Here is a 21,052-nt window from a genome sequence, read left to right as displayed (position 1 = left end):
CGGGCATGCACTTCGCCAAATTTTGAAAAGTGGTATAATTAAAAACGTTAATTCAAGTAATATTGCTTCTGATTGCAGTTACATTAGTTTTGTAACTCCTCACCCAGACCAAAATTCAGTGGATTAAGCATTCACGTTCGGTAGAAGTAGATGACAGAAATTTTGTTGTTGTTAAGTTGCAATCTTAAGATCACTAGAAATTAAAAATTGGCATCAACTGTCTAATTTTCTAATTCAATTATCAAATCTGAATCGTGTGCAAAAAAACAAAGTTTTTCTAATTTTTTTCTAATTTCAACACGCTTCGTTTCAAGAAACTCCTTAAATACAGCATGGTAACAATTTCCACAAAAGTAGTCACGAGAAAGCCCATTTTAAAGGAAAAAAAAGAAGAAATCTTTCGTGGTTTTCAAAAAATTACAGAGAAAATTAGACAATGCTTGGGGAAAAGGGAAACAGTTAAACTAGTGGCAGAAATATTTTCCGCAAAGTTCGCTGGTGTTGTCGAGTGTTTTTCGAATTTTAAAATAATATCGATACAACGCCGCCGGTGCCGTTAATATTATAATCAGAATCAGAAAGACGACTGCGCAGATTTATATACCTACATGCTTTGTTGGTTCCACTCTAGGTTTGGTTTTTCATGTTATTGTTTTGTAAGGGAAAACACTCGGCTTTGAGAATAATTGTACGTAATGTACGTATAAATTTAGGTTTCCGAAGGCGAAGTTTTTCACATTTTAAACACGTTATAGCTGCCAGAATCAAATTTCTAAGGCGATATCTCCAATTGCGTGGTAGTGGTGAAGATTTACTTTTCATTTTCTTGGATGAGACATGGATATACCAAAACGGATCCATGGTAAAATTGTGGATCTATGATGATGACATCAAAGCTTGTCTTCTTAAAATAACTAGTGAAGGAAAAAGATTCACCTACTTTCTGACATTCCAGTTATACATTATACACTAGAACAATTATGTCCGCAGTTACACAGCTTAAAAAAAAGTTACCAGATCTAGTTACATCTACTGAACGTGAATTCCTTATACACTGGATGACTCTATATTAATGAAACTGGAAAAATTTAGATTTTTTGATGGTGCTGAAAGTAACGAAGTTGTCAGCGTAGAAACTGCAGCTACAGCTTTCTTGTGTGCGTATTTATTTAATTAAAAAAGCCAGTAAATCTGTGAACTGCGATTTATGTTTTTCAACATTAAGAGACTTTAATCCCCAGATAAAAAGTCCTCTATTGGAACTTATTTATATCAAGATCGTGGAAGATTAATCTATCCAAACAAACCATTTTTCGCTTTAATACAGTTTATAGTTGAAATTATTGTTGAACTTCTACCAAGTTTGCCAACACAAAATGTGTCTTTTATTTTAAATAATGTTATATTTTCTTATCTGTACGGTAATCCAATGTTTTCGTGCAAATCTCATTCAAAAATTGTGTGTACTATAATTTTAGAGAAGCTTATTTCGCCTACTGTTAGCAATTTTTGCAGTAAGCAGGCTCAAACCCTTATAAAAAATTTAAATGTCCAGACTAAAAAACGAAAATTGTTAAAATTAAATTAATACCAATAAATTAACTAAACAGATGTTATTTTAGTGTTTTCTATCCAACCAATTTATTTTAGTTTTAATACAGAGCCGGTATAGTCACAGGTATTTCAGATATTTTTAGATCATTTTTTTACTGTATATTATCTTCAAAATTTAAGCAAATTTCAAGGTCGACAACTTGTTTGAAAATAAATATCTATTATATTCAAACGTCATATAATTTAACACTTATATGACATTGTTACCGGGGTTTAAGTGTCATTTCTATGGCAGCGTGTTTGAGCTTCGCATAAGTACTACTTATACTCCGCCGGAGTATAAATATGTGAAAATCATCGTGGTTGTCCACCATAGTAACCATGATAACTCAAATCAAGGCAATTTTTTTAGTGAGGCAAGGAGACAGGAAATAATCATTTCAAAAAAATATTAATCGTTTGAAAATAAAATATTGTATTTCATTCGGAGTTTGTACCATAACTTTATTACTTTCTTCATTTTCGTCAGTACTGCATTGGAATTGTTCAATATAGTTCCCATTTATTAATAGGACACATTTGTCCCAACGTGCTACCATGTTTTTAAGACCTTCTTCGAAGAAGGTTTTTGCTATATGACCAGTTTTACTTTTTTATTAAAGCATTGGGCGGATAACAAGTTAGAATAATACTCGGCATTGATTGTACATAGTTTCTTTCAGCAGGTAATTCACAAGAATTATACTATCGCAATTCCAAAAAAACAGTTATCATTACCTTTCCGAAAGATGGAACTGCACGAGTAATTGGAGGCCCTTCTTTAGGTTTGCGCTACTGTTTAGACTGATTTTTTGTTTCTGGGTTGAAGTATCGAATCCACGTTTCATCGGTTGTTATTATTCGTCGCCAAAAATTATCACCATATTGCTCTAACAAGTTTTTAAGTTGCTGGCAAATCACAACTCTGTTCAATTTTTGTTCCGGGCTCAACAGCCGAGGTACCCAACAAGCTGACTTTGCTTAGTCCTAAATGATTGTCTAAACTTTAATGAACTTGTCGCAATCCAATGTCTACAGTTGTAGCTATATTTCACGAATAGGTATTCGCTTGTCTTAGTTAGTGACGGACTAACTTTTCTACAGCAGCGATATTTATATTGGTTATATCGTTAACATATTTTACAAATATTATCAAAGAAATTCTTCTTAAAAATGCATTCTATTCTATTGATGAATTTAGGCTTAAAACACAAAATGAACCTTTTAGTTAATATGGAAATTATATTTATTATTTTATAATGTTATTTTTGCAAAGTGTTTAATCACACCGAAGGCTAGGCAATCCGTTGGGAAGCCCATCCCATCGAGTTGTCTAGCATTCATTGTGTTTCGCTTATGTGCTTAACCTTAGCAACTACTTAGGTGGGATGGGCTGTACTGATGAGATCCAGCAAGATCGAAACTGCAGTCTACAACTTCTCAACGGGTCGTCTAGTCTTCGGTGTGATTAAACACTTTGCAAATTTAGAGGAACCCCAGTGCAGACAGGTGTAATTCAGCGTCCGGCGGGGCTTTTGTCCCGAAGGTAGCTGTTTCTGTCCACTGGTTGGTTTCCTCCAAATAGCGCGAAAGTACGATCTTTTGGCAAGTGGGCGAAAACACATAGGTCGCCACGCTCACATCTCACTAACACAATGTCATTTTTGTTTATTACACTTATTGGATATAATTTTATTCTGAATGTTTGTAAACTTTTTTAAGTAACAACAATAAAGCTTCTATCTACTCGTATCTATCTATCTAACAGCAGTAATCGGGCATCCACAGCGCGGACAATCTTGTAGAGACGTTCTTTCAGTTTTGAATGTATCGACCCAACAATATACAGCCCTTAGATTCTAAGGAGTCCTTGAATACCCCATACAAGCGTTGAACTATTTCAGACGGCTTAACGCCCTACTTCCAGAGAAAGGAAATTATCGCTCTTTGTAAAATTACTGCATTTTCCATACCTATGAAAAAAGGACTCCGAAAATATGTCAGAAAAAAACAAAATATCAAGACCTAAACAAATGCTGTTACCTAGTACCTCGAGAAAAACCTATAAAAACACGTCTGTATTTAGAAACTTCTGGATAAGATGTGGTTTAAAAGGTAGGATTTTTTTAGGATTCTATTTCGTCTTCTGACAGAATAGTAATGTACACTTGCCGCCAAAAACTCATGATGTGTCGATATTTGTCACCCTGTAAGCTGGCCCTCAAAAAGTTAATATAAGGCTTGGTACTTTAATATTTTCTTCCCAAATGTTATGTGGTTTTGAAGGGCACGGATTCGGTAAGGGTACCCTTTTGGCTGGAGTGATTAATTTTCTTATCCCAACACCCCATTCCTTTATTTGTATGGTTTTATAATTGCCAGTATTTCCTCCATTAGTGACTTTGTATAAGCTGTATCTATCGTTTACCATTTTAGATGCAAATAAAATGTTCAAGGGTCCAATTGAACCCACAGCTGTGACGTAATCTATAAACCTCAAACCTGCTGTAGCGTTTAAAACTATGCCTTGGTCTTGGTCTAAAGTGGTGTACTTCTGTCGTCAGAAATCATAACTGAGCGTATCTTCTTATTGTACGAATAGCTGACTAATAGTGATAACTTCTAATTTTTGAATAAGGTTACGGTGATAAGGAGATACAGATTTAAGGAACATAATGCAAATATTTACCGACAGAACGATTTTTGGAGGGTACCCTCAATGACCCTTGGTCTTGAGAATCAAAATTTCTGATTTTGATTATTTGAGAAACCACTTCTTTCTCCTAGAATTACGTAAAATTCGGGACTCACTCAATAATACACCAGTCACTTTTATTCACATCCACCCTTCGCTTTTTTTGTAGCTAATCAAAAATCACTTGGGCAACTTCTTTACTGAAAAATCTCAAAAAGTTCTGCAACAGAGGGATTATGGAATTACCTGAATAAGGCAAACTGTCATGCAACAAAGTGGTGCATATATGTATAATAGGTTAAAATTGTTTAGAACTAAATAACAAAGCAGTTGAATTTTATCTTCAAGTGCACACAAAGTATCATTTAAAAAAAATAAGTATGTAAGCATTCATTAATTATGTTAAAAAGAAAAGAAACGAGTGCACAGTTAGGAAAGCTGCACAAAGTAGTGTTGATAGACTTAATACTTTTCATTATTCCGAAATTAAAACATCATTCTCCAGGATATCTTTTATTAGGTTTGTCATTCGAGTCTTTGTTTAAAGTCATAGGTAGCATTCGACAAGCAACTACATGAAAGCAAAAAATTGTATTCTGGCTGCACTGTTTGAATTTTTCATTTTTGTCTTGCGTGCATCCAAATCATTTAAATATTCTCATTAAACATCACAAACAGTTTTCATATGGATACGAGTAGGGTAACATGGAGTAGGTCCCTACAACTTTTCAAGTATTCCTAAGTCTCATCCCAAGACATTTACGATTTAACCATTTCGGTTGGTTTTTGCATCAAAATGGTTAGGATTTTAATCAAGAAATTAAAATATATATTTGGTTGGGGAGGGTCAGAAAGAATTACGGGCTACTTGAACTATTTGTAATGAATGAACAATGGGATACAATATACTTGCGGGGGCATTTCTAGCGCCCCCACTACTTTTGAAACAAAAGTTAAAAATTTCAAGGAAAAAATGATCAGATAATAGTTACTGTTGTGGAACATTTAGGAGTGAACTGTACCTTACCCTGTCTTATGTGTCTGTAGGAAATGCGAATTTATTTTAATTTACAATTTGATTTTAACCTGGATGGATGATTAAATATAGCAGATTGTGAAGTCAACGATCACATTTGTTTATTTTTATACATTAATACTTAGATACCCCGTTTTGCCGTTTGTTTTTGTTATTATTTAATCAACAGCGGAATGAGTAAGCGTTAGGGTGGTGACATTTCAGATACTACGTGATAATGTAAATACAATGTACTTAAGTAGAAATCTTGATGACTTTCATCAATAACTGTTCAACAGTAACTATTCGATTCTCCTTTCCATATGAATAGCTCTTCATCAGAAACATAAGTATTTGAAGCAAACTGTTAAATCTGAAGCTAATGATTTGCTGGAAAGAAGAAACAGTATATTTGTCTATCGGTGTTATTTCTTTGACTGGATAACGATAGTAATAAAATAGTATCGTAATCAAATATCGATAGAAGCGTATGTTTACGCGTAACCTGCTGCACATTACATGTTTTTATGTGCGTTTATTTAATTCCAAGGTGGTAAAAAATACCGATGCCCTTGATATAGCTCGTATGTACTCGACGTATATCGAGAATTTACGTTTAGTTTGACTGTCCCGCGCCAAAAACCCTGGATTGTCGGATCAATATGACAAAACTGGGAGGGCGTAGGAGAATCGGCGCATTCGCCACAATTTACCCAGAGATATAGACGCGCGCCACTGTTTTCGTGTCCGTAGCATCACACTAAGAATTAACCTATGTGCTATACATAAAGTTACTTGAGTGCATTCATTTTAATATGGTGACAAGTGAATTAGTAAAATGTTTACTGTTAACTATAATCGAGTGCTGATTTTACGCAGAGTAAAGAAAAATGTGTGAACCAACAAAGGATATTTAATTACTTTAAGGTGTGTTCTGCGCATGGGTAATTTATTTTTAGTAAAACAGTTTTTTAAAGAAACAATAATTTTTACTAATACAAACTATTTATTTTTACTTTTATATATTTACAAGCAGTGTCGGGTCCAAATTATGTGTAATGTGCTTACAGTGCATTATACTTAAACTTCTCCCAGTGTATAATCTTATAATTCCCATAAAAATAAATTTTAAACTCAAAACCAAGATTGTTTTTAGACTAGTTGAAGAAATTATGGAGTGCGTTTTTCGAAAGTATTGCGACCCAAACTAGTATGTTATAACATTTTTCCATTTTTGCGCTGTTATTTTATTAATTAATGACGAAAAATAATATCTTAAAGTTCCCTATTTATGCCTTAACTTTTTAAACTAGGTGAATAAGACACTAAGTAGCTACTTTAATTTCAAGCTCATTTAAAAAATGGAGACCACTAGTTCCAGATTGTGCAGAATCAACAAATTTCCTCATGGCCTGAGTAATAAACGACAACATTTTGTCGGTTAGTGTCGCCCTCAAAGCAAATCGCAAGCATAAACTAAAACTTGATTTTTGATTTTGAGTTAATGAATTAATGCAGATCATAATTAGTAGAACGCTGTTAAACCACATATTTTATAAATATTTTATTGTTGGTCTTTGACGTTGCACATAAAACGAGATATTAAATGCACTTCGGTGGAAAAAAATTGAACGCTTGTTACTTACAAAATTTGAGACACTGTCTACATCAAAACTAACTAAACTAACCATGACTATATGCAGCGGAAAACAAATGTGATTTCTTTCAAATAATAATTATATTTTAAATAATAATCTAAGTGATTTTTGTTGCTTTCTCGTTTCTTTTTTTTTTCATGTTGGTAATAATATTCGAGTTTGTAAAAGGTAAGTTTACACTACTGGTAATATGCAAGATTTATAAAATAAAAAAAAAACAGTTTTCTATTAATAAAACAGCGTTTATCGTTTCTTGGAATATGTATATTGATTTGCATTTTTTTTATTAAATAAAATTGTAAAGACATTAGGGCAACTTCTACCGACGTGTCTCAGAAAGTCTGATAGTGGAATATGGAATTTCACTTTGTAGCCGCTCTTTTCGCAAACCTCTTTGTTTATACCGAATCGCTATACTAAGGCCTGCGGTTAGCGCCACTGTAGCGTCCCCGCATTTCATATAGTTTTAAATCAAGTGAAATTTGTCCGCTTTAACTTTTCACGAGCACCAGTCAAATTTTTCTCGCGTTGGTACTATCCGCCGCTGCCCACGCCTCATAATCGCAAAGCGTTTCTCAATATGCTCTCGCTTACCTAGAAGGCACTGCACCACAGGAATGACAGAATTTGTAAATTACTATTGCTAAGTATGTCGTCAAGGCGATTTTCTTTGGATGCTGGACTAGCGATACAGTTGTGGTTCCACACCATTTTCTGCCCGCAATTTTAGCATCACGGTTCAATGTGATATTGTTATACGTTAATCTGCGTTTATAAACTTTTAGTATAAATAAAAACTGTTTAGAAGATGTGTGCTTTAACTGGCGCTTAACGAGTGTGACCCGAAAATGACTGCGTGCGGAAAAAAAAATTCGCGTGTATTTAGTACACTCTGCTAATGGTCTCATTGATTGACTCAATCCAGTGTGAGACTGCGCATTTTGGATAGGCGGCTTTTTTTTAAATCATGGAGAGGTCGATTGTCATTCGGCCACCACCTTGAAAATAAGGGTGCAAAAAATGTTTTCGATATCTTTGTCACCTGAGTCTGTTAAAAAAATTGTAAGAAGCCCAGGTTCCTTTATATTGATTATATAAATGCGGAACCATACATACTAGCAGGTACTCGCCAAGTAGCAAGCAACTGCTTGGCGAATTCCGAGTAGCTTAGAAGATTCCGAATATTTGTCCACTTTGAATTGATCCAAAATACCGACACATTGCGATTAGAGAGACCCTCGAACATTTGGGATACGGCAAGTAGCGAGCAATCCAACCACCCTACCTGGGATTCGCCAGATAGTTGCTCGGTACTTGGCAAGTAAGTATCTGTTAGTGTGGTTCCGTCTTTAAGGATATGATGGTCGCGAAGAGACATGATGATGACGTAAAAAGCACCTACGCAATAAATTTTGAATCTAGTTACTTTTTCCCCCAATTTTAGAAGTTTAGTGTCAACGTCAAAACAGATCTCGAAACCTTTGTTTAGAACTATTTATTAGGTATATTTCCTTTTGTACCATTAATTTGGTAAAATTTGTATGTACATATATCATTTTCATTTGCGTTGCCGAAAATTGCTGCTTCTAATAGTTTTTCCGTTTGTAACAACTAGTGTCTCAAATAATATAACGTTTGTCACAAGGTAGACAGTGGCTTGAAGAAACTTCATTTGCAATATTTTTCATTTTGCTCAACGTTAATATTTAACGCTATTTCGGTGGCGCATACTTTATTAGCGCATTTCGTAAAGGACATTTAATTGGAATAGGGACGACGACTTTTGGCATTGTTCCATTCTATTCCATTTGATATTCCACATATAGTATTTGTCAAAATTAAAAAAGCACCAAACGATAGCACATTCAATGACAGATTTTGGAAGTGTTTTGATGTTTCAAAACGTTTTAAAGACAGATAATAAACACAAATTCTGCAGACGTTAACATGGATTAATTATAATTTGTTTTGTATTTGCGTGTTTTGTGATGAACTGATGACAACTTTGATGTGCGTTGAAGTTTCAAAAGTATAAACGTAGTGCCGCTCTAAGAATATGAAAATCACCTCTGGAGGTTTTTTTGTTAGCAACATAAATCAACAAGTGGTGGTTTTTTAATTTTGGCAAAAACTATATTAGCATAACGCAATTTGGCTAGCGCCTCACGTAGTTTGAGTTCGGATAGCAAACGTTTAGCAAGACCGTTACGATTTACGGTTTAACAGAAATTGACTGTTTTCATTGAAGTTTTGTGTAATGAATTCCCATTTGTGGTTTGTACATTTGAAATGTCAACTAAAAGGTTGCGTTTTTCAAGATGAGGTGATCTGACGCTACTAGAACAGGTAGTTTCGGCAACTGTGTATACAAATGTCGAATCTATGTTCAGCAAATCAAATCTTCCGAATTTCTCTGCTTTTAGGCGTGACGGTTCATTTATCGTATTGAGCAGAACTGCTTCTTCAAATGTTTTGTTGTCGAGAGCATACAACTAGTATTTCATATATTTCAAGAATTGTTTGTTTTTGACAGTTTATTTATTACGTAAGGGTATAGTGCTGAAGGTGCAAAACAGTATCCCTCGATTAGAGAGATATTGCAATTACACGATATTTACATAGAGATTTCTTGCAGATGTTTAATATTCGTATTGGAAATTTCTTTTCAACGATTTTCTTTAAACTGTCTTGTACTAGTGTTAAGGCGGCCACATACACGGAGGGAAGAGTCAAGACTTCAATGCACGTGCCACGGGGTACAGTTAAAACTGCTAGTGTGTGGGGAAGAATGTGACATGTGCAGTCAAGTCTGTTGGAATCAAAATTGGCTTGATTTTTAGCGTGCACAGATATAACTGCGCGGGGAAAACTCAGTGTGTGGACACAAGTCGCTGCACGCTTAAGTTTAAAGTCAGTTGCGCCGTTTAGAGAGTGTGCGAAAAATTGATTAAATCACTGTTTTCGTTTAAAAGAATTACGTTAATAAAAACGCAAAAATTAATTAATTTGTTTTTTAAAATTTAATAGTGCTGTCGGTGCAAAATAATTGCCTGCGTCGCCGAGTTCAATGTTGTACACTCCTGACATTTTTTTCAAAATCTGACAAGTTATTGAAAATGGTTCGCTTTTCTTTAATTATTAGGACAGAAATCATTTTAACCTACGGGGAATGCCGTACAGACCTAGATGAAACAATCAGGACTCTTATCGAACGGTATCCCGATGACGAATTTACCAAATTCAAAGTACAGAGAATAATAAACTTATTTGAAGATACCGGTTCATATTAATCTCCACCTATTTATCAAAATACCGACATTTCAAATTTCATAACATTCCGTTTAAAAATACCTGAGTTATTGCGCCTGAAAATGTTACGTGGGACACCCTGTATAGCAAAAGACTTAAAACTTACAAATGAACACACCTCAGAAAAATTCATAATACAGTTATTTAATAATGAAAAATTATTCTTTTGAAATTTAACTAATACAGACAAAACTCAATTAACTGGTAAATTTTCAAGTTCACAAGATTTAATAACTTGCTGGTCAAAACTTTAGTCTCAATAATTTGAATTTAATAAATCTCCCCAATGAATTCCTCACATATCCAATAAACTATCAATAGTTACACAAATAAACGATAATCAAATAACACTTCAGGAATTGATAGAACACAACAAATATTTCAGAAAGAAATTAAAAGTCAAAGATTCAATGCCGACGATGATTTAGCTTTATCAAGGGAAACGGTAAAACAGAACCCGTTGAAAGATGTCCAGGGTGAGTGACTGGTATGCTGAGGAATAGGGAAGTACTGATTAATGTAGGTGGCACTGAGATCGAGGCTGTTGCAGACAGGGGATGTTCACAGGGAGGAGTACTATCTCCTGTACTGTGGGATACTGTCGTTGACAGTCCGATACAACGCCTCAATGATCTTGGCTACCACACAATTGGATACGCAGATGATCAAGTCATTTTGCTGACAGGAAAAAACGCAGACACATTATGTGAAATAATGCAAGCTGCAATAACAATAGTCGCGGCATGGTGCAGCAGGCATACCCTCTCCGTAAATGGAGAGAAGACGAAATTAATCTTGTTCACTAGGAAAAGGAAAATTGGCACACTCCAGATGCCAAAAATATTTAACACAACGCTTCAACTTTTAGACAAAGTCAATTACCTGGGAGTTGTATTGGATTGGCGACTGAACTGGAAAAAGCATGTAGATCATAAAGTGGAAAAAGCACGCTCGGCTCTTTGGCAATCTCGTAGGGTGCTGGGAAGTTCTTGGGGTTTAAACCCCAATAGTCAGACCGATGCTGTGCTACGGAAGTTTAGTTTGGTGGCCTAGAGCCAGACAAAAAACAACAGCTCTGCAACTTGAACACGTTCAGAAAATGGCGTGTGTATCAATGTTATAGGAGCAATGAGCACTTCTTAACCTTTACATAGAGGAAGCGCCGATGAAGACGTCTCTAAGAGTTCACTCTCTGGGAGTATGGAACAAGCAAGGCCGCATAACGAAGCACACTCGTATCTTGACGGAGGCATTCAACAGTATAATTAACGATGAGTTGTGATCAAATTAATATATGAGAAGAGTTTAAGTGATACTTTATGTGACGGAGTATGCACCATTAAACGAATTAAGTCCATACGAGTCACATAAAGTCACTTAAACTTCGAATGAAATACAATATTTTATTTTTAAACGATTAATCTTCTTTTGAAATGATTATTTCCTATCTTCTTGCTTCATTAAGGAATTGCCTTGATTTCACTTACCATGGTTACTATGGTTGACAACCACTATGATTTTCACATATTTATACTCCGGGGGAGTATAAATGTTTTATTTATACGCCGGCGGAGTATAAGTAGTAGGTACTTATACGCCGCTCAAACACGGTGTCATAGAAATGACACTTAAACCCCGGTAAGAGCGTCATATAAGTGTCAGTTATATGACGTTTGAAAATAAAAATTATTTTGATTAAAAAGTTGTGGTAGTTCATGGAAAGTTTTAATTATAATTTTAACTTGCCATTTTTGACAGCATAATTTTAATTTAATCATTAATACCTTTATTGCAGTTTTTAGAAAAGAAACAATGATGGAATTCAAAGATAAATGAAGAAAATAAAAGATAATTTCACTCAAATTGCGTTGTTAATGTCCACGATCGAGAAAACCTGTATTTATAAATCTGCAATAAAATTTTTAAATTGTGCTCTTGCCAGGTATGGGACAATGTGAGAATGCTGCAGCAGATTTTTGCGCTATTTTTCTGTTGTCGATAAGGCTTTAATGTATCCGTCAGTGACCATTTCCACTTGTTCTTTAATTGTGTACTGCTTGATCAATTTCGGTGACTAAAAACATGCCAAAAACCAGTAATTGAATGAGTAATCAAATTTTAAAAACGTCATGTTAATGTCTGTTTTTACATGGCTGCCTACAATACTACTGACCAAGATATCTAAATATTTTAATTTTTTTTAAGAAATATTATTTAATTTAGAGGACAATCTTCAGTACAATCGACACAAGATTACCCAAATTACATCCAGTAAAAATTTCAACTCTAAATCTTGACTCAAATATAAGCTAATATGGGGTATAAAATTTAACATGGGGATCCGTGACCACTTTTAAAAAAGATGCACTGCATAATAACTATCTTATAAAATAAATTAAGATATGGAGGACTATTAAGAATAATTGAATTTCAATAATTACAATAGTGTATAATACTACCACAATTATTATATATAGTTAGATGTTACGCTTTATACACCCTAGTAACATTCTTTGATTTCAGTTAACTTATAGCAGTTATTTGAAACTATTATTGGCAGTTGGTTCCAGGTTGATAATAATTAAGACTTAATATTAATTTTATTCATTTTGGACGTTTCGACGGGAATATATCCCTTGCCTTTTCCAACAATCGCCTGTTGGGTTACAAAATGAGTCAGAAATGAGGTTTTAAATTTTCAACAGGCGATTGTTGAAAAAGCCAGGGACATATGCTTGCCGAAACGTTCAAAATGAATAAAATTAATATTAAGTCGTAATTATTATCAACTTGGAAAAAGCTGCCAATAACAATAACAAAAACTAACAACATAACCGGCCAATAACAACGTATTAATGAACATAAGTTAACATGGGGTATAAAATTTAACATGGGAATCCCTCTGGCCACTTTTAAAAAAGATGCAGTGTAAATGGCCATAATAGGTATCAGAGTGCCCTTTATGCAAATTCTGACAGCAGCTATTTGAATTTGAGGTACCGGAAATGTTATATCTAATTTTTGAGATGGGTATTTATCATTTACTGCGATTAGGGCACTCCCTCCCTTTCTATCATATCTAAAGGCATTAAAAGTACTTTGAAATAATTCAGAACTCAGAACATTGCTATCCAACTAGGTTTCGGTTATAACTATAATGTCGTCATCCAATGCACATATATTAGTATAAAGACCACTTACTTTCGTATTTAAACCTCTCACATTTTGGTAAAAAAGGTGCCATAATCTCAAACATTACGTTATCCCAGTGAGTGCGATGCATAAGATGTATCTCACAGCTGTACATAGTGTACATCTATATTAATAAAAATGAATCGCCGAAATGTATGTACGCTCATAACTTCAGAACGGCTGCACCGAATTGGACGATTCTTTTTTTATTTTTTTACGTGTTCCTTATCGTCAGGACAAGGTTTATATGTAAGAAAATTTATAAAAAATAACACGGCTAAAAGATAAAAAAATTTTAAAAATTTTGCATGGGAATCGCCACTTCGAATGAATTTGAATAGTTGGCGTTCCTGACGGACCTGTCGCCTAACTGACGTGTCATACAAAACTATTTCTTCCGTGCGATTGTGAAAAAAGTATTACTGCATTTCAAATCGTTCTTTGTTTTTTCGTAAAAAAAAAACGTCGTTTATTTTAAGAAAAGTCTTAGTTAAAGTGAATTTAGTTACACATTGCGAAAGTGTCTTATTAATTTTGATCTGCCATTCTATTTACCTATGTTCACTTTGTTGGTTTCGACAAAACTTCAAACTTTATCGTTATTCGAGGATTTAATTTGAAGTTTTCAATATTTTAAAATTCTCAAGACAAAATTTACAGATTTGATTGACTGTGAAAATAATTCTGTGTCGTTTTATGAAGTTCATTACAATGCCGAGAAGACGACAAGCTGACATAAGTCCACGAAGGCAATCAAATGTGCGACGAACTACCTAAGGTGCAAATCGCGATGATTTATTTCAATGGTAATTCGGATACGGAAGTTGATCAGCGTTGTGCTCATAATCAACATCATAATCAAACATTGAAGCGAGACATTGGACGGTATGAATAAAACTGAATAGATACTCATATTCGAAGTACGAAGTACCTACTTCATTATTACTCTTATATACCTGAGCATCTACCCGATGTACTGTGTATCTACTTGCAAACATTGTATCTCCCCGGACACAAATTGAACATTTACGCGTTTTGTGAGCATTTAATCTAAAAATGAGCATCGGCGTGGCAAATGACTATTTGTCCTTATAAATGATAAATTAAATGTAATATATTTTTTTTTCCTTAAGAATATAGAGTTAACAAAGTTAGTTGAGTTACAAAAGTCTCTTTTGCTCCACGTTGGCCACCAACGAGCGATTTTCATGATTTTTGTGAAACTTTGCTGGTTTTGAATTTGAATTTTCTGTCCTCGATAGTTGATGCTCAGCAAGAACCACGGGAAGGTCTGGAGCAGATCTCGCTAGGAAAGGAGAGGGCTAGGAATTGTTAATGAGGGATAGAACGTTATACAGTACAATACAACGGAAATACAATACAGGTACCTACAATCTAGCTACAATACAGAATACACTACAGATACAGATACAATTCAGATACAATACAAATGCAAAGTTAGTACCCAATACACCACCGGAAGAAATTGCACCAAAAATTGAGAATGTTGCAAAGTGAAAACCCAAGCAAGCACACCGATGGAACTTGGGACGAAATCTATTGGTCGCAGCGCTCACACGCCCAAGGGAGAACGCAGCCGCATAAATCCAAGGTCGTCTTACCTCATTCTCAAAGAACGATGCAACCCAGCGTCTAAGGGCCAAAAGAACTCCCCAAGGCCAAAGCGTCTGACGACATGGAGAATTCAAACCCGGAACCAAAGAATGCACTGTTGCAAAATTAATATCCAAGCAAGCACACCGATGGAACTCGAAACGAAATCTATAGGTCGCAGCGTTCACACGCCCAAGAGAGAATGCAGCCGCATAGATACAGGGCCGACTGACCTCATCCGTTTAGGATGATGAACCTCATCCGTTTAGGATGATGACCCAGCGTCTAAGGGCCAACAGAACCCCCGCAGGCCAGAGCGTCTGACGACATGGAGAATTCAGTCTCGGAACCAAAGAATGCACTGTTGCAAAATTAAAACCCAAGCAAATGCACCGTGAAAACAAAGCATTTGCACCACTGGAGCTAAATTGGCAAGACCCAAGTTAAGTTAGTAACACATACAATATACAGTACAAAATGCTTCAATTACAAAAGTTACAATATACAAATTTCTCCACGTTTGCCAACAAAGAGCGATGACTCTGCTCGCTCGTTGCTGTTGCCCAGCAAGAACCAAACAATACGAGGAGGTCTGGAGTGCGTCTTGCCATTAAAAGAGAGGACTAGGGTTTGATAGCATGGGTGAAGGACACCGTATTTTGTAAATTTGGACGCCGTAGTTTAAAAATGATGCATACGGTGTTTTGTGAATTATGAACGCTGCACATTGTATATTCCAAAGCCGTACTTTTATCAGTCCTGAATGCATGTTATTAACAACATATTTAAAAAAAAAATCGGGCATTTTTGGAAAAATATCCACTTTCCTTCGTGTTCACAGCACGTAACACAAAACATTTTCGCTAATATTTATTAACAATAAATTAGAAATTCGCGAACACGTGCTATTTTTAAGCCAAAACGGAGCTCCAGTGTTGCTGCTACCAGACCGAAATTATTTTTCATATTTTAAATCAGAAATTGTACATTTTCGGGGTTAATTTAACAATGTTTAAACAAACTAATTTGTTTTTGCTAACCTCGTGTTCTTAGGAAGATGGATTTCGGTTTAATTATCATATATTGATAGTTATCATATTTGAACAATATGAATTCTATTAATTATGTTTAAATTTTATTTAATTATATCGCGAAAATGTGTAGCTTTGACCCACTAACTTCAATCGTTTCGAAAATTTATCCAAAATGTAAACATTGTCGACCAAACGAATCAGGGAATCCGATAAATTAAAACTGAAGTCGTACTTACCCTGTTTTCGGTCTTTTTCGGAAAAATATTCATTTTCGTCCGTGTTCACAGCACTAACACAACAAATTTTCCTTAACGCTCCACTTTTACGCCAAAATGACGCGACGATCTTGCCGCCATCAAACAGAAATTAATACTGAACACAAAGGACCGTAAAACGTGACCTTTATACAGGTAGCTCACGTGACATTGACGTCATCGTACGTCACCATGAGACTGCAAAAATTATTTTTCATATTTTGGCCGGGAAAATGCACATTTTCGGGGGTAATTTAACATTGTTTAAACAAATTGATTTGTTTTTAATAATTTCGGGTTTGTAGGAAAACGAGTTTCGGTTTAATTATCGTATATTGATGCTTATCATATTTAAACATTATATTATATTATATGTATATATATATGTATGCCGAATGGTAATATTGGGAACCTAAACACCGTGTAACGTTACTTTTGGGAATCAAATTGGAATTTCGGGGAGTTCCCCAAATTTCCATAATTCCGATTGCGACTTTTGGGAATATCAACTATTATCGACAACTGGCGCCACCACTTTTAATCCATATAACATGTGCAGTACTTCTGCTGCTGTACACTAGGTAGTGCCTCGTCGTCTGGTAGCTTGTAATGATACTTTTGAGATTTTTAATTGTGAACAACGGTTTTCCTTAACGAAACTTCAATGGTACAATTTTAAATATGGTAAATATGACTGTGTAAATATGTTTTGAAAAAATTGGTAAGGTTACTTCAACAGAACTTCCCTCACCCCTGAAATATAATAAAACAAGTCCAGCTCTTTCGAAAAATTAAAAAATTCGATTATGCGAATTTTATTTTTTATATATATATTTTACGTAATCTCCGAAACTACTAAACCGATTGTTATCAAATTTTGTATGTGTATTAGGAATATCATGTAGATGGTTGAAGTACTAAGAAAAATTTGGCTGATCGTCCCCTCCACCAATGGGATGACGTCATCTCCTAAATTTATATATATTTTTTAATTTATAAAATAAGATACTCCTGCACTTATGCTGTGTGAATCCATGTCGAATTCTCACCTTAGACATTCAGAATTTTTGGAAAACTGGATAACAATATTTTGTAATATAACTTTGAAACTGCAAAACCGAACTCTTCAATTTTGTAAATATTTTAGGGTTATCGTAATCATGCTAAATCGTCAAGCAAAATTTATTCGTTTATCCCCTCCCAAAATTTTGCTGAATAGATCCTATCCGAAATGTGCAAAATGTGATGGGTATATGCCTGTGATTTATCAGTGCATTAAGTTTTTAAATTTCTTATACAGGGTGACTTATAAAAATTAATGAAAGGGTCAATTTATTTTATTGATTAAATTGGACTCGGCTCACTTTGTTTTCCCGAAAATTTGGGAATACAATACTGTTACACTGCACCTATCCAAAGTGGATTTACGGGTTTTTGCAAAAATGTTAATGATCTCATCACAAAATTTTGTTAAGGGAAAACTCATTTGAAACGTACGCCCAGCACGCTTCTTCACATTTAATTTAACGTTACATACATATCTTTATTTTAACTTATGAGTTCTCATAAAAAAATAAAATTCGCATAATCAAATTTTATAATTTTTCAAAAGACCTGGAGTTGTTTTATTATATTTCAGGGGTGAGGAAAGTTCTGTCAAAGTAACCTTCGACCTTTTTTTTTATACCCATACAGCCGAATCTTATTTTTTCGAGTTAAATTTTAATTTCATTTTAAATAAAAGAAACAATTTCTGTCCACTATTGCTTATTTATTTTATTGGTATCGGTTTCAGGTTGCTAATCCTTCATCAGCCAAACCCGGATGGGCGGCCTACAATATAAAAGAACTCGCTTTATATTATTCTGAGCTAAGAATTTTTGAGCATTACAAATTAACTGTTGAAAAATTACCTCTTATCCCTAATCTCTACCCTGTCTACTACACTCTCTCAATATGTCCTAAACACCCTTTTGATAAGACTATTTAATTTTGTGCTTAAATTACTTGATTGATGGAGGCGTTGTAAATGGAGAAAGAGATGAAGAGAATGAGACAGTGTGTCAATGAACAGGTAGAATTGGCGTACGGCCATAATGAACAGAAAGGATTTTAAGAAAAGAAGACACCCACCCGAATACGAATAATGAAATACCGGTCGAGGCTTTTTAGACACTTCCACGAATGTCACTATATTGATCTGAATAGGGATTTTAATTTTTTTATTGTAAGTTTGTAGAAGTAATTTCACCACGAAAGGTGACAGGGGCGGGGTATAAGTTATGCGGCTCGTAGTCGGGCTAGCAGTGGCGTAACGTCGATGTATTGAGAAGGGAGGCTCGGCTGAGTTATATTTCTTTCAAAAACAATTAAAAAAAGAGCAATTTCTACAAAAGAATAGGGACAACCATTTAATAAAAATAGACTTATGTAACAAGTAAAAAATTTCACGAATCCCGCATTATAAACCAGTATCAAGCTATTTTATAGTCTTAAATCAACAGTTAAATCTTTAGGTAAAAGTGGGGATAAAAGTCTGAGAATTAGCAACCCATGACTATAGTTATATGGTTTTTAAGTTTTGCCAACAAAGCCAAAAACGAAACGAAACACGGGAAAGCAGTGAGCAAGCACGAGACACAGGAATAAATGCAGACCAGAAGAAAAAGACGAGACGAGGCAAGAGAAGGAGAAGACGAGCAACGTAAACTTGTTTGGATAAATTCTTTTATTTTTATTATTTTTATTTCTTTTCTTGAAAGTAGAGTTCTAATCAATGAAAAAGCGTACAACATATTTAGAGCATTGTAAATGTTCTTGTCAATGACAATTTAATGACAAACCCTTCTAATATGAATTAGTCGATGATATCATCATAATCAGTTACAGTTTGCAAGTATGCCTTAGCATTTGATTCTCCTCAAAAATGTTCACATTGGAAGATGGTTGGTTAATTTGAGTTGCTACGGTAATTAAAATTTAAACAAAAGTGTAGTTTTAAGAATTAATAAATGCTGGGAACAGGACCAATCATTATAACGAAAAGTTAGTTCAGGCAGAGCTACAAGAAGATACTGCCCGTTTAAATCATTTAAGAGCAAATTGTTTTGATTCCGCCAGATAGCTACAACATATTTAGACCACAAACTGTTGATAATTATCTTAACGAATTCAAACTTGTTGGGGGAAATCAGTGAATATGATATTCGAAATTTAATACACTCAATGCTATATAGACTAGGTCAAGTGATTGCCTAAAACGGAGCTATGACCAAATACTAGTTTTAAATTATTGTCAGCACTATGTGTGTTATTTGAAAACACAATTATCTCCAAGCGTATATATATAATTCAGCTCTGCAGGCCTTAAAGGCCCTGGGCTTTTTTAACAATAATTTTCCATTTGTTCCTGTCGGCTGCTTTGGATCTCCAATCTTCAATGCCTAAGTTTTGAAGATCTTTTCGAACATCGTCTATCCACTTCAGTTTTGGCCTTCCTCTCTTTTTCTTTCCTCCTTTTAGGCGGTCTAATACTTTCCCAATTGTCCTTTCCTCTGGTGCTCTTCCGACGTGGCCTAGCCATCTTAGTCTCCGTGCTCTGATTATCTTCGTGATTGTTGGTTCTCCGTATATTTCCTCGATCTCTCGGTTTGTTCTCCTTCTCCATTGGTCTAGTTTTTTATACCTCCATATATCTTTCGTAGTATTTTGCGTTCCCATACTTCCAACTTCTGTTCATTTTCGTTCATTAGCGTCCATGTTTCACTAGCGTACAGGACTGTAGGTCTTACTATTGTCTTATATACTTGTTTCTTTGTTCGTCGTGTTACATTCTTACTCCAAGCGTACTTCTAATAAATTTTTGTGTGTTGATTTGATTCTTATTTTGTCTTAGGTCTTGGGATAATAATATTACATGCAATTACAAGTTTCTTATCTTTGCTTATCGTTATTAACTCAAAATTATATAGACAACCAACAATACTATTTTAGCCCGTATCGACTTAATTCGCCTCGCTATCGCTCAGCTTTTAATTATCCATACTCCTTCACATAAAGTATCACTTAAACTTTTCATAAAATAATTATCTATTATCAAAACATCTTCGTACAGTGACGGCTATCATATTCATATCTATACCACTGAAGTTTTGTTAAGGAAAACTGTTCACAAATAAAAATCTCAAAAGTATCAGTACAAACTTTCAGACGATGAAACACTGCCTAGTGTTCAGCAGCAACGGTACTGCACATAACTTGTAAATAATAGTTGATATTCCCAAATGTCACAATCGAAATTATGGAAATTTGGGGAACTCCCCGAAATTCCATAATTCCGATTAGATGTTGGCCTTAAAGCCAATGGTCACCATATCAAAACTGTGGAAGTGCTTTTCCTGATAAAATAATATTAAAAATTATTTCTTTAATAGTCATTGTTCTGTAAATAGTAATACAATGTTTAGCCTACACCAAAAAAAATCTTTTCTCAGATCATTAGACAAACTGTAAAATTTGGTTTATGAACTTTACGTATTTGTAAAAATCGAATCGTTAAAAGTGTGGGTACATCATGAAACCAGAAATAAAGGACCATATCACACTGTACTTAAATAAAAGCAGTGAAATGGCGCAGGACACTAACCACCTCAAAGGTAATCGTAATAACACTGATTAACAAGGTGTCT

General features: G+C 34.6%; 1 protein-coding gene across 12 annotated transcripts in view; it reads left to right on the top strand.

The window, feature by feature from the left end:
* LOC135132413 (protein turtle) overlaps positions 1-21,052 on the top strand; it is a 257,464-nt gene that overhangs the window by 64,875 nt on the left and 171,537 nt on the right. The window contains exon 1 of one of the 12 annotated variants that reach the window (XM_064060565.1): positions 6,022-6,230. The exons of the other annotated variants lie outside the window; for them this stretch is intronic. The gene's annotated coding sequence lies outside the window, so the exon portion shown is untranslated. Of the gene's footprint in view, positions 1-6,021; positions 6,231-21,052 lie in introns of those variants that run through there. 12 annotated transcript variants of the gene reach the window in all.

Source organism: Zophobas morio, unplaced genomic scaffold, assembly GCF_036711695.1.
Source record: "Zophobas morio isolate AGI-343-1 ecotype UQ-CSIRO unplaced genomic scaffold, CSIRO_AGI_Zmor_V1 ptg000002l, whole genome shotgun sequence".
Taxonomy (NCBI): domain Eukaryota; kingdom Metazoa; phylum Arthropoda; class Insecta; order Coleoptera; family Tenebrionidae; genus Zophobas; species Zophobas morio.
The sequence above is the reverse complement of the archived record's forward strand: the minus strand, read 5'-3'. Positions and strand labels throughout refer to the sequence as shown.